Source organism: Anas platyrhynchos, chromosome 4, assembly GCF_047663525.1.
Source record: "Anas platyrhynchos isolate ZD024472 breed Pekin duck chromosome 4, IASCAAS_PekinDuck_T2T, whole genome shotgun sequence".
Taxonomy (NCBI): Eukaryota; Metazoa; Chordata; class Aves; order Anseriformes; family Anatidae; genus Anas; species Anas platyrhynchos.
Window position 1 is genome coordinate 4,580,640 of NC_092590.1, and position 12,575 is coordinate 4,593,214.

The following is a 12,575-nucleotide window of genomic DNA, read 5'->3' on the forward strand; positions in this document are numbered from 1 at the left end:
AGAATCCCCATTTTGTGTAATAACTACAGTATCCTCATCATCACTTGATTATATTTACTAATATGTGACATTTTAAAGGAAGCTATGCAAAATGAGAAAATACTTAAGAGAAGAATATGAGCAGAAAACAAACAAAAAAAGAAAGTGTTTTATAAGTAATATTCAAGCTATTAAAGCAAAGAAGCAAGCTGGGATAAATCAAAGGTGTCATTTATCAATAACCATGTGAGAAAAACTGAAAGAAAAGCTGCAGCATGACTAAGCTGCTAAGGAAGAAGAATAAAAAAAAAAAAGACAGAAAGCCTCCTCAAAAAAAGCTGAGAAATGTCCCACTATGAAAAAATGAAAGGATCATGAACTTAGATTGAACATCACAATAAATAAATAAATAATTAAAATTAAAATACCTTGCAAGCAGCATAAAAACTAAGAACAAATCTGTGGTGGGAAAACTTCCAAGGAGTCTCTGTGGAAAATAAAGGCAAGAAATGAGCATTTTGAGAAAGTAAGGCTACAATTCAAAAACCCTGTGAAATTTTTACATGATTTTACTGTGAAGGAGTTTGGGGAATTCCCCACGCTGGACCTCTTCTTTAATTGGTGGGTTGGTAGACGTCCTAGAAAAAAATGACAAAATGAACAGTAACAGATCACCCAAGTACTCTCTAGGAATATAAAATTGAAGTAATTGAGATGCTAATTGTGGAATGTAATCTCTCATTTCAAAACTACCACAGCATTTCAGAAACAGAATGTCGTGGACACATTTTTCAAGAAGGGCTCTACGAAAAATCTGAGAAATTACACATCAACAGCCTAATGCCAACACTCATTATAGCACTAGGCACAACAAATAATCTAATGAGGAAGAATCAACACCACTCTTATTAGGGGAATTCATCTCTTGTAGACTTTGTTCTCACAGAGTCTTTTGAAATAGGTGAGCATGTAAGATCTGCTCAGCAAGTTCCAACTGATTTCCTAAAAAGCACAAAATGCCTTTTCCAAAAGGTTTTTGAAGAAACCAGGCAGCCACGTATTGGGAAAAAGGCTCCTCACACAAATAAGTGATTTTCAAAAATGGAGAAAGAAGGAAAGAGTAGACATAGATATGTAGCTCTCAAACTGGAAGAAAATAACGTTTGTAGATCTACAGGAATACTTGCTTTGTGTTCCTCCCTCCAACAAATCTCGTAAGTTATTTCTGCTTGTCCTAAGTCCTTTATCATTACCATAGACAAAATAGCAGAATAAAAGCAAAGTTGTAATCTGTCTCGAAATTGTTGTTTCTACATCCTAATAAACAATTAGGAATTTGACTTGCAGCAACTGAAAACGAATAACCTACAGACTCTTATGATGAATACTATATTGTTCTTTACAAGTCCAGAGCATCAAGGTTCTGAATCACAGTTTAAGATTCTTGTCGTATACATCCTTATTACATGTTTTTGCATTTTAAAACTTTCACAAAGGTTATGGCTATTTGAAGAAAGCTTATTAGCTGAGGTTCTTCTACCTTAAGGTATCACTTTGGCACCGCTAAAGCTTTTTTACATTCTTAGGCTTTGCAAGACTTTATTATTAACTATATTAGAAGAATGTATGATACCCTGATTTAAAAAAAAATAAAAAATCTCTCAGCTATTTTATTATTATTTTTTTAATTATTATTCTTACCATCTAGTGATGCAGTCCATAACACTAATGTAATTCCACATTCTGTTTCTAAAACAAAAACTTTGATACAATCTCAATTATAAATAAAACACCTTTGATTTTTAACTTCTATTGAAGCAGGTTCAAAGTAGTTAAAAAATCTTAACAGTCAACTGTGGTCACATGCAAATCACTCACTAATTTCACAAGATCTTGTTCTCAGGAAAAACACTGAACCACACTGAATTTTACTTATGGTGTTGTAGCAGTGGGGTAGTCACATACTCCAGGAATTAAGCTTAGCAAATTTTTAGACTGAAGCTGAAAAAGGAGAGAGATATATACCAGTAATACCTAATAACTACACAGCATGTAGTGCGTTTACTTAATTCAAATAACACCCCCCCCAAAAAAAAAAAAAAAAAAAAGGTAACAGAAAGATACATGTGCAGCTAAGAGAATTAGAGTAAATTGTTATCCTGGACAAGACACCTATTTCCAAAAAGCAGCTAGAAGCTACTACCTTTGTAACTGCAGAGGCATTAACACTAATTAAAAACGGAAAAAAAAAAAAAAAATCCTACAAGTACAAACATTTAGCACAGCTGTTTTTAGTACCTACCAGATGTTTAAATCTCTAATTCCAACAATACGAGTAGCTATACCACGTATAACACTAATCATTTGGTAGTCATATTTTATATCCTATAATATAGTACTAGAAAATTCCTCTGCCATGAGGTTTGGTACAGAAACACCAAATATATTTTATTTTCTCTTAAATTGGTAGGCTAAGAAATTAGCCGTGATGCAATGCAGTCTTTGAATTTCTATAAAATATTATTTATAAAAGTTAAAACTCTTACAGGTTGTTATGAAGTCATTCATTTCAACATGAGTATCAACAGCAAATGTTAGGCTTCTAGTTAGAAAAAAAAGTTTTCTATATACAACCTTCAGAAAAACAACAACTCAGAATGGCTCTAAATGAAAGATGGTAGCCCAAATTCCATGAGAACAGACTAAAGAAAGGAAATGGACTTTCTAGTTAACCCACAATTTCATATCATGTGTTTGGTTAAACCTCTCCTGAATTTCCCCCCAGCCTCTCACTTAGATACAACTGACAAATTCTCTCACCACTTCATCTACTATCATTGTAAAATTGTTTCTTCCTTCCATTACAATACATTTCCCTTGTTGCACTAAGCATGTTACTGTGCACTGAGGAATACGAAACTCTGCTGCTTATGTATTGCCCCCAGATCGTGGGCTGAAGGACAACCCATTCAAATGTGTGACTGCTCACTAAAATCATGACAGACAGCAAGTATGCTGTCATACAGGGTAAAGGGAATGCCTTGTTTAAAAATCAAAATCATAGCGCACAACTCACCAAACTACAAATTGATAAAAATAAGGCCAACATTTCAGTCTGGCCTTACGTCTTTACCAAGACGTAAAAGGTCTTTCTACCCTCCTACTTCCTCTATGACTGTCAATTACTTTGATAAAAATGACACAGCAGTTTTCTTAAGAAATAAAAGTGCTTTCAAATGAATACTTTTGTGGCAAAATGGATTTTTAAACTGTCCTCTAAGTCATGCTGTTTGACCATTAATTACATAAATAAGGAAGAGAGACATTAAAGATTTATGTTACTGATTTTAGCAAATACTAGCTTGCCAAAGGCATCAGCAATACATATATCAAGAGACCAGGCAGCAAACACAGAAATACTGCATAACAGCCATTTCCACTTTCTAGTGTGAAACCACAATTAAATTAGCACACAGAAAAATATTAATGCAGATTTTAATCTCCAAAAACAGAAGCCTGAGCCTTGGTAATATCTGTCTTTGTTTATAGAACAAGGGTTGACTTTCACAGATGAAGCATTTTTTCATCAGTAATCTGGAAGCCATATACTGAGTCTGTCATGAGGAAACAGTTTATAGACACATTTCAATGGAACTGAAATCTTTATTTTATTTATTATTTATTTATTATTTTATATTTTATAAATATTTTATAAAATATTTTATAAATATTTTATTTATTATTTTATTTATTATTCAGTCTTTTTGCAATGGAATAGAAGACTCAAGTTATGTATTTTAAGTGATTATCTTCAAGAATCTGAGAATGTACTATATACACTCCTGAAGTAGTTACTCACTGTTCACAAACTATCAAACAACATTGTATAGCCCAAGCAAGTTACTTGGATTCAATGACATCCAGCTCTGAATTCCTAGTTCACAGTAGCATTTAAATTGAGTAGGTTTCCTTTCAGCATAAGTAACACTTTGAATGCTCCTCATTAATTTAAATCATCCTAATTCAACCCACAGAACACAAGCTATATCCCAAACTCCAGAATATGTGATGAGGGTTTAAAATTATAGATTGTTTCAAAATACCAAATTATAAGCCATGACTGCCACATTAAATAAATAATAAATAAATAGCCATTTCTATTTCAAAAAGGTCTTAAGTTTTTGCTGCTTGAGGCATCAGTAGTACAAGAGTCGGAGTTAAAATGTACACAAAATACCTTCTAGCTGAACTTTGTTGATACCTGCAGGTTTCAGACAACCTCTGACCCATGGCTTGCTGCAGCAGTAGCATTTAGAACAGCACTTGGGTATGCATGACTCAAGATCAAGTCTGCAGAGGGATTTACCCTGATCTGCTTCCAATAAAGAAAACCATTTTTCTTCTAAGTTGGGGAGAAAAAAGTCAGTTAGTTGTTTTTTTCTCCACTGCACTGAAATAGAAGGAAACCCTGAATTGCTAAAAGACTTAACTCCTCAGCACACTGTACTTTTGACTCTACCACCCTTTAAAGAAGGAGCTTAGATGCCAAAATATAAAAGATTGTTATTGCACAACAGGTGATGCCACTGGCATGAAATAAACCCTACAACATTAAGTTTTCTTGACCAGCACTGGACCAAATTAAAAACAGAAAAATGCACAACCAAACACACAACCCACAAATGTGAAGTTTTTGGGCAGCAGAAACAAAGTTCTTTCCAACCAAGTATCTGAGACTCGCAGCAGGAGTGCACCCTGTTCCTGCTCCCTGACAATGTAATTCAGGCATTACAGAGATATATACAGAGATATATAGAGTTTACAAAGTAGAGTAACAATCTACCCAGTAATCAATGAAGGATTTTGTAATCCCAACTGCAACAATTCCATCAGTTCCCCGATTTCTATAGCACATTACTTGGTTTTCAAAAATAGTCTTCCAATACTAAATTTCAGTGTCAGGACCGATGGCTAGCCAGGGTTGCCTGGATTAAATATAGTTACCCTCTTAATTTACAGACAACTGCATAAGCAATCAACATAAACAATTACTTGCTCTTTTTTTTTTTTTTTTTTTTTTAACCTCGTTATATGACACACATCCACTCTACATTTTATTTGCATGACCAAACCACTGCCTCCTATTAGCTTAAAAATTCCTTGTGAAGTATGAAGTATAACTCTTTTCATAATTCTCAATGCCTGGTTCTTCAACACCCTCCCCTCCCAAAGTTACCTAGAAATTTTAGACCAATTTTTTTTTTTTTTTTAATTCACTTCCCCCCCCACTGTCCTTTTATAGATGTGATGCTTATTCACCTGAATACTGATGAAAAACTTCATAGCATCTTTCAGTATTAAAATTAGTAGTTGACTGCACGTGGTGTGTTTCATGGATTGCCCAACAAAATGCCAGTAGCTTGTACCCTGGCAAAGATTATCACACTCACAAAGACAGTATCCCATTAAAAAAAATCATGTACTTTACTTTTCTTTAAAACATGTTTCACATTTATGTTCTTCCAACATTTTGTCTGAATAAGGACAACACTTAACTCACAGTAAATATTTCTGCTACGCTGTAATAAATATTTGGATCGGAGCACAGTATTCTGGTACTGCTACACAGCAACAGTGAGGTTGGTTTGGAATTTAGTTTTATTCTGTATTAAAAATTAAAAGAGCATATATGCTGCAGATATGAACAAAAGTTTTTTGTTGTTGCTGTTCTTAAAGAAAGAGCAATTCCTGACACTCTTTCATTCTAAATTGAACTACTAAAGAAGCTATTCTTCTTTTATAAGCCTACAGAGAACAAGACTACACAAAATATAATACCTGATGTTCAAAGGAAAACTAAAACAAAACAAAAGGAATTGCAGTGAAAACAAACCTGACAGGGTAAGTTTCACAAGTTTCTACAGGTAAATATTTTTCTCATTTCCACTTTCTGTCTTTTTATAAACTGGCAACATATCTGAACCAGTTTCCTGATTTTCTTTAAACAGTTGTAAATATTCAGAACTGTAAAAGTAACCACATACATCAAAAAGTTGGCACTTATTTTTATTTTTTGTTTTGATGTGAGGCAACAAACACTTTGACCGTACACTTAATGTTGAGTGTTTCTCTTTACCTTTAAATCCTCCAGGCACAAGCACTCTGTGGGAAAGTGTTCAGGATCAGCCCACTCCACAGCCAGCTCCACCAGCACCAGTCCTCCCATAGCACATGAAATGGAGAAGTAGCTCCATTTTCTCAGCAGCAAAATATAGTGCTAACACCAGGGCATGCTTTATTGCCTTGTTTGAGTCCTCCCCAGCAGCTGCTTCTCCCTCTGGAGTCTCTTGCCCCCTTTCTTGATCATCCCTCAGGAGCATTATCTGTATAAGCATGCACCTGTTCTGTGCCATATCCCAACATTTTGCACTGGGTCACTTGCTTTGTTTTTTCATGGAGACAGCAACCCAGAGGCGCCCTGTTGCCATTCTCATCATGGTCCAGGTGTGAGGACTAACACTCCTCAAGAACATGCTGGTCTTTCTGTCAGTTCATGTCTCTTTCCAACCAGGACCATCTACTCTGGCCCTCTTATAAATTTCAAGATCTTATTTTCATCATCCCCATGCTGGTGTGACCACTTTACTGGTGGCTTACCAGCCTCAGCTGACTGACAGATCCCCCTCCCCCACCACGCCGACCATTGGGCACACAGGCAGTGCTGCTCTGAGGTTAAAAAAAAAAAAAAAAAAAAAAAAGTTATTGTCATGACCTGTGAAGAAAAGTGGTGATTAGGCTTTTTCCATGAAGTGAAAGTCAATCTAAAAGAAGATAAAAAAAAAAATGGAGACTAGGAATTAATCTAAGTGACCAAAGATTCTTATTATTTTCTTCCTCAGGAGGCTGCTGTGAAACAGAGGAAGCAAACAGGCATTTTGGGTTGTTTTTAATCAGCAATTTAGCTAGAAGGTACACTAGTAGTTTTAGATGGAAGAAACTACTCTTCTGTGAGACAGGGCTGCAGTTGCAGCTCTTATGGATGCAATGGGACTTGTAACTATGGTACTAACACAGCTCTTCTCTCAGAGTACTAGATGACATCAATTGCCTTTTGAAAGCTTTGGGGAAAACAAAAACAAAAACAAACAAACAAACAAACAAAACCCTGAAGGCAAAACTCCTCTGTTGCTGGAATGGCTAGACCAGCCTGGGGAGGCAGACAACATGTTGACAGTACAGTATTAATCTTAGCACTGAAGGAAAAGGACAGATGTACTCACTTTTTCCTTTGAAGGGTCTGAAGTTGTATTGGGCGGTTTAAGTAAGAGAAAGAGAAAGTAATTTAGGCTACATTCTTGGTGTTTCAAGTAATGGACTTCACCACTCTGTAATAAAGCTTTTGAGTTTTCCCAGATGCTCTCAAATGCAATCCTAGCATAAAGTGATTTTTATGCATGGATGCATTATTTTCTCTTTATCTGCTATATATTAAGAACAAACCAGAACGTGCTCTAACAAAGTGCTTTAACCTACTCCTCGAAGCATAGACAAAACAAAACAACACATTAATAAGCTTAAAGAGAACAACAACAACAAAAAAGTAATGGAGAAATGCTAAAAACACATAGTTCATTTCTGCCTGAAAGACTGATTTTTGTGCAGGCTGAGCTGCTCATTTTCCTGTAGCTCTGCAACATTCTGCTTTGACCTTTCCAGTTCAAGGGCTGCAGGGACAGTTAGTCTTGCTGAGCATATGGATAAGAGATCAAAAGAGGAAGAAAACTGGACTCTGCACTTAGGCAGATGGCCCCCTTTCCTCCTGTGTCGGGGTCCGAACCAAGGCTGCTAGCCTGCAGTTTGGGGCATGCGGGGTGTATGACTTGCCAGCTCTCAGACAGCCTGCACAAGGACAAACAGTCCCAACCACTTGTGTCCTTGAAAATGTCCATGTTTTATTTGTAAAAGCCAACCAAGAAGAAGATTGCCTCGGCTTGGGAGTCACCCAAATTGGGCAGATGGAATCATGTCACTTAACTTACAAAGTTATTCGCATTCCCACTAGGATTCTGCTTATCTTCCCTTTAACCACAGACTAAAAAGTTGTGTTCTTTAACAGATTGACCTTGCAGCCTTACAGAGTAAGACCCACTCATTTAACTTCTTGTTAAAGCTTTGTCCAACTCTTCACGGTCATAGGAAATTATCTTTTTTTTTTTTTTTTTTTTTTTTAAGTACAAATACTGATTTCTAACCATAAATCTAGAAGTTGTGTCAAAGGAATCTAACATTTCCTTTTGATAAGAGCACATTGCAGAGAAATTTATCTGCAGAAGAGGTGGCACATGTAATCTATAAAAATTCAATAATTTTGTATGTGATGTCCTTTTCCAAAAGACATAGCAAAAACTGGCATCCCAAAAAATTTCTAATTTGACAGCATATTGAATGTGTTAATTTTATTAAAAACTGTGTTTGTACTACAGGACAAAATATGAACCATGTTTCAGGTGGCCGACAGGATTTCGGAAGAAGATAACAAATGCAAGACAACTGAATGCAACAGAGAGAGGGCAGAAGCCTGCACAGTTCACTAAGAACTGAAAGAATATTTCAGCAAAGGCACAGGAAACCCATAACACAGTGACCTGACTTTTTAGATACAGTCACAAGGCCACTGGACGTGGCTCTTTGTGCTCAAAATTTTGTGTCAGCATTTAAGCTACAGGAATATTAGGGCACCTCAGGAAACAGAGGGACACCATATGTGTATCTTCTGATTCTGAGCCAGTTACCAGCGAGGCAAATGAAATGGAGAAGCAACAGAAATAGCAAACAGAAAATGTTTTGAACAGTTTGGATCAATCCAGAGTCACTAGTGTCAGATTCCGCTGCTATTACTCTATCACCTGTTAAAAGGACAGATTTAAGAAACTAGAACCTCGGGCAGATTTCATCAGGAACTTTCTGGTATTGATTAAGGAGGCATTGGGGAGGCAAGGACAATCCCCAGACATGGACTGTATATCTCGAAACAAGACACTGGAACTCATGATAAGGAAGAGGCAGACGGACAGAGAAACAAATGGAAGGACTATAAATCTCAAAACTGGACATTGGAATTCATTATAAAGATACAACAAACAGAAGAATTAGCAACGACCAGCTCTTGCAATTAAGAAACGTGCCAACTCAGCAGATTCCTGGCCAAAGGTGAAAAGTACACTGTGAGGAAGACTCGGGGTCTTCCTCCCAAAGACCACTGCCCACGTCCTAAAGACCCCTGCCTACAATTCTTGCGAGGCTCTACGCAGGCACAAGGTGCCAAAAGGCTAATTAGCATGAGAAGCGAGGGAAGGCGGGGATAGGTGATGAATATGTATAGGCGCTTGCAGAATATTGATAGATTGATTGTATAAATTCAAGACTGCTTTCCGCTTTGGGTATGCACAATAGGTGGAGAGATCCCCCGTGCATCCAGCGCTGCAATAAAGAATATACCACTTAAAGGAATTTCGGCTTCGATCTTTGAATCAGCATGTCCTGGCAAAAAATAGCACTTGGAATTGATGTAACTCCCAGAGGAGACAGTGCTCTTAAAAAAAGAAAAAAAAAAAGAGAGAGAAAAAAAAATCTGCAACATTTTAAAGGGAAAAAATATTCAGAATAGGGCCAAGTTTTAAAATTTTCAGTGTTCATCCCTGATCAGAGAGAGTCTTTCATGTAAAGTGGCAGTATTTCTGCAAAGATCAGAACTAGAAGCTAGAGTGACTTCAAATGCTCTGTGAGCAAAGAACCTTTTCATTTTCTGCTTTATTGTTTGTGATTATGAAATGAGTCAAAAAAATGTATTTAGCATTCAATTTGAAGTTCTGCCTGGAAATAATCATAGTTTATAGCACTTCTGATGGACTGATCATCAGCTAAATATTAATGTATTGAGTTAGATATGTCAACAGAAGTTCAACACAAAATTGCTTAGAATATAGGTTTTCCTGTATCCTATTAATTTTCACCAAATACATATAAAGCTGTACCTTTGTTATAACTTATGCTTTCGTGCTTATTATAGTAAGTTTAAATTCTTGATTAAATTTCAGATGTGTGCATTGCAATTTCTCTCTCCTGGCTGTCTTTGCTGACAGATCTCAGAATCCTTGTGGAGATTAAACCTTAAAACTTAGCCACCTACAGGGATTCATCCCTATATATCTACCTTCTGCCAGCCAACAGGTCACACTTCACAAATGGCTGTGATCTCATTAAACATCTCTGTACAGTCTCATTGCATTCAGGGAAGCTCTGAAAGGATAAACATGATAGAACTCTGCTTTAAAAAAAAAAAAAAAAAAAAGCTTTTTTTTTTTTTTCAGAATTACTTTACTCGGATACTTTTTTCAAGTATCTATCAATATTAACTACAAGTCACTACTCTGCATGCTACCTGCATGCATTACTTGTTACCTTACCCTACATCATTATATTTAATGTATTTATATAGGAGGCTTTAATTACTGAAGTTACTATGCTTTCTCCACACAACACAACTTGCACATCATACTTTTAAAGTAGTGTATGACTGCTATCCACTGTAAGTCACTGCAGAGCAGCAATAATTAAGACTAGCATTGCAACAGTTTTTGAAAACATCTATGCAGGGACTTTGCTGTGAAGAGTTAATTCTGCAAATGAGTTCTGATCCAAAAGGTGTAATGTTCTATTTCAGTTACAGACTGAAGAAACTGGAAATATCCCAAATACACACACCTCAAGAGTGGAGGGGGTTGACTTCAAACCATAGGTCCGAAATTCACAGCTCAATACCATGTCTATACCTTAGTGTTTCACACAGCTGACCGATAATTGGCTGTTATTCTTTTCTCCTCCCACAGAAACAGGTTATATGGTAACTTCCAATTACGGGACATTAATCAGAAAATCATCTTAAGACTTCCTGCAGAAAGCACTCTTAGCTACCTTTCGGCCTAATAGTAAATTTTATTCTGCATTTGGAGAAACTGACTGAAGCTCCAGTGCTATTTAGAACCTTATTTCACAGACAGGATATCGTCCTAGACAATTAAGCACCTGCAATACAGAGCCTGGTGAGAGTCACTTCATTGACAAATGCCTCTTTCACTGAACAAACAACATAGTGAAAAATGAAAAATAAAAGTCCTTCTGTGCTCCAAAGTGGTTTACAATCTTTTGTGTAAGATTAAATTATTATTTTTGTAGCTGCTGTTCTTAATGACCTTTTCTTTCACAACTTGGTAATGCTCTGAATGAAGTACTGACAGGTGTCTCAATAAAAATGCCAGTTTTCTTGTCAGTGGTACAAATTATTTTACATTTTTATTTGCAACATATTTGCTCTAAATTGCATTGGAACCTTTGTAGGAGAGAGAAAATGATGTTCTCCTTGCAGAAGATAAACTCTAGAAAGAGACCAAGGATAACAGCACTAAAAATGAGAGTAGGGAGAAGGTCTAGCAATGGTGTCATCCCTAAAATAATTTTCCATAGGTGGCATGCAATCCAGAGTAATTGTCTGGAAACTTAGTGCTAGATGATGTGTGAGCACTCACTGAAACACTAGGAAATTCCAGAGGGATTTGGTGTAGGCTGAGCGGTGCTACAGATTCATGGTTGGGTGGTTACTGGCAACACAATCATATTGCATCCAAAAATTCTCAACTAGGAACACAAATGCTTCTAGACTAGTAAGGGGGATAGACAAGACTGAAAAAGAATTAGGAAGGCCTAACGTGAACGTCTTCTGAAAATGAGACATTCTATGGGAATATGGGTAAATATCAATCTGGTCCCCGGTTGTTCAGCACTAGCCTGGCTGTGATGCTCAGAAATGCGTGGCTGTCCTTGATCTTAGTCCATAGATTCAATTTTTTTTCTCAGTCAGAACTCAGACACCCTTGATTGGTAGAGGAAAGTTGTTCATTTCTTCACCTATCTGTGTTCCTAGGATGCAATCAAGGTTCTGCTGTTTTCCTACCTGTGCTCATTTTGTCACAAAAGGGATACTTGCAATTTTGTAACCAGCTGTAAGCATAGCTTTCACAGGGAATTGAAATTTTTCCTATTTTTCCTCTTCACTCCTATTGCTGTATATGGAGTAGCATTGATGGAGCCTATCAATTCTAAATAGAATGAAATATATGCATGTTCTTTATGAATCCATTAGAATAAAATATACATTTGCCTAACTATTTGCTTGTTAATCAAAGTTTAACATTTTGACCACTGCCGTCTTTATTTTTAATATGACCTAAAGTAAGCATTATTACTCCCATGACAACCATGCTTCAAAATTTTATTTCTCTGACCATATACTTAGGAAAAAAAAAAAAGAAAAAAAAAAAAACACATTGTTATTCATCTAGTGAAAACTCTTACACTTAGTCTCTCATCTAGCACACTGCTGAATATCATTTTCATGCGCACAGCCAAGTGATGTTACTAAATACCTTCATGAACTGTTTACCTTACTATTTTTGTTCTGGGTGTAAGATACGTGTTTAAAACTTTTTGTGACATGATTTTATGGGGCATGATTTAATGATGTCTCAGTAGAATACCGC

General features: G+C 36.3%; 1 long non-coding RNA gene across 4 annotated transcripts in view; it reads right to left on the reverse strand.

Annotated features, from left to right (window-relative positions):
* Positions 1 to 12,575, reverse strand: part of LOC106015856 (uncharacterized) — a 59,601-nt gene that overhangs the window by 11,990 nt on the left and 35,036 nt on the right. For all 4 annotated transcript variants that reach the window (XR_011808765.1, XR_011808763.1, XR_005265825.2 and 1 more), the window contains exon 3: positions 408 to 466. This is a non-coding gene — a long non-coding RNA (uncharacterized lncRNA). The remainder of the gene's footprint in view (positions 1 to 407; positions 467 to 12,575) is intronic.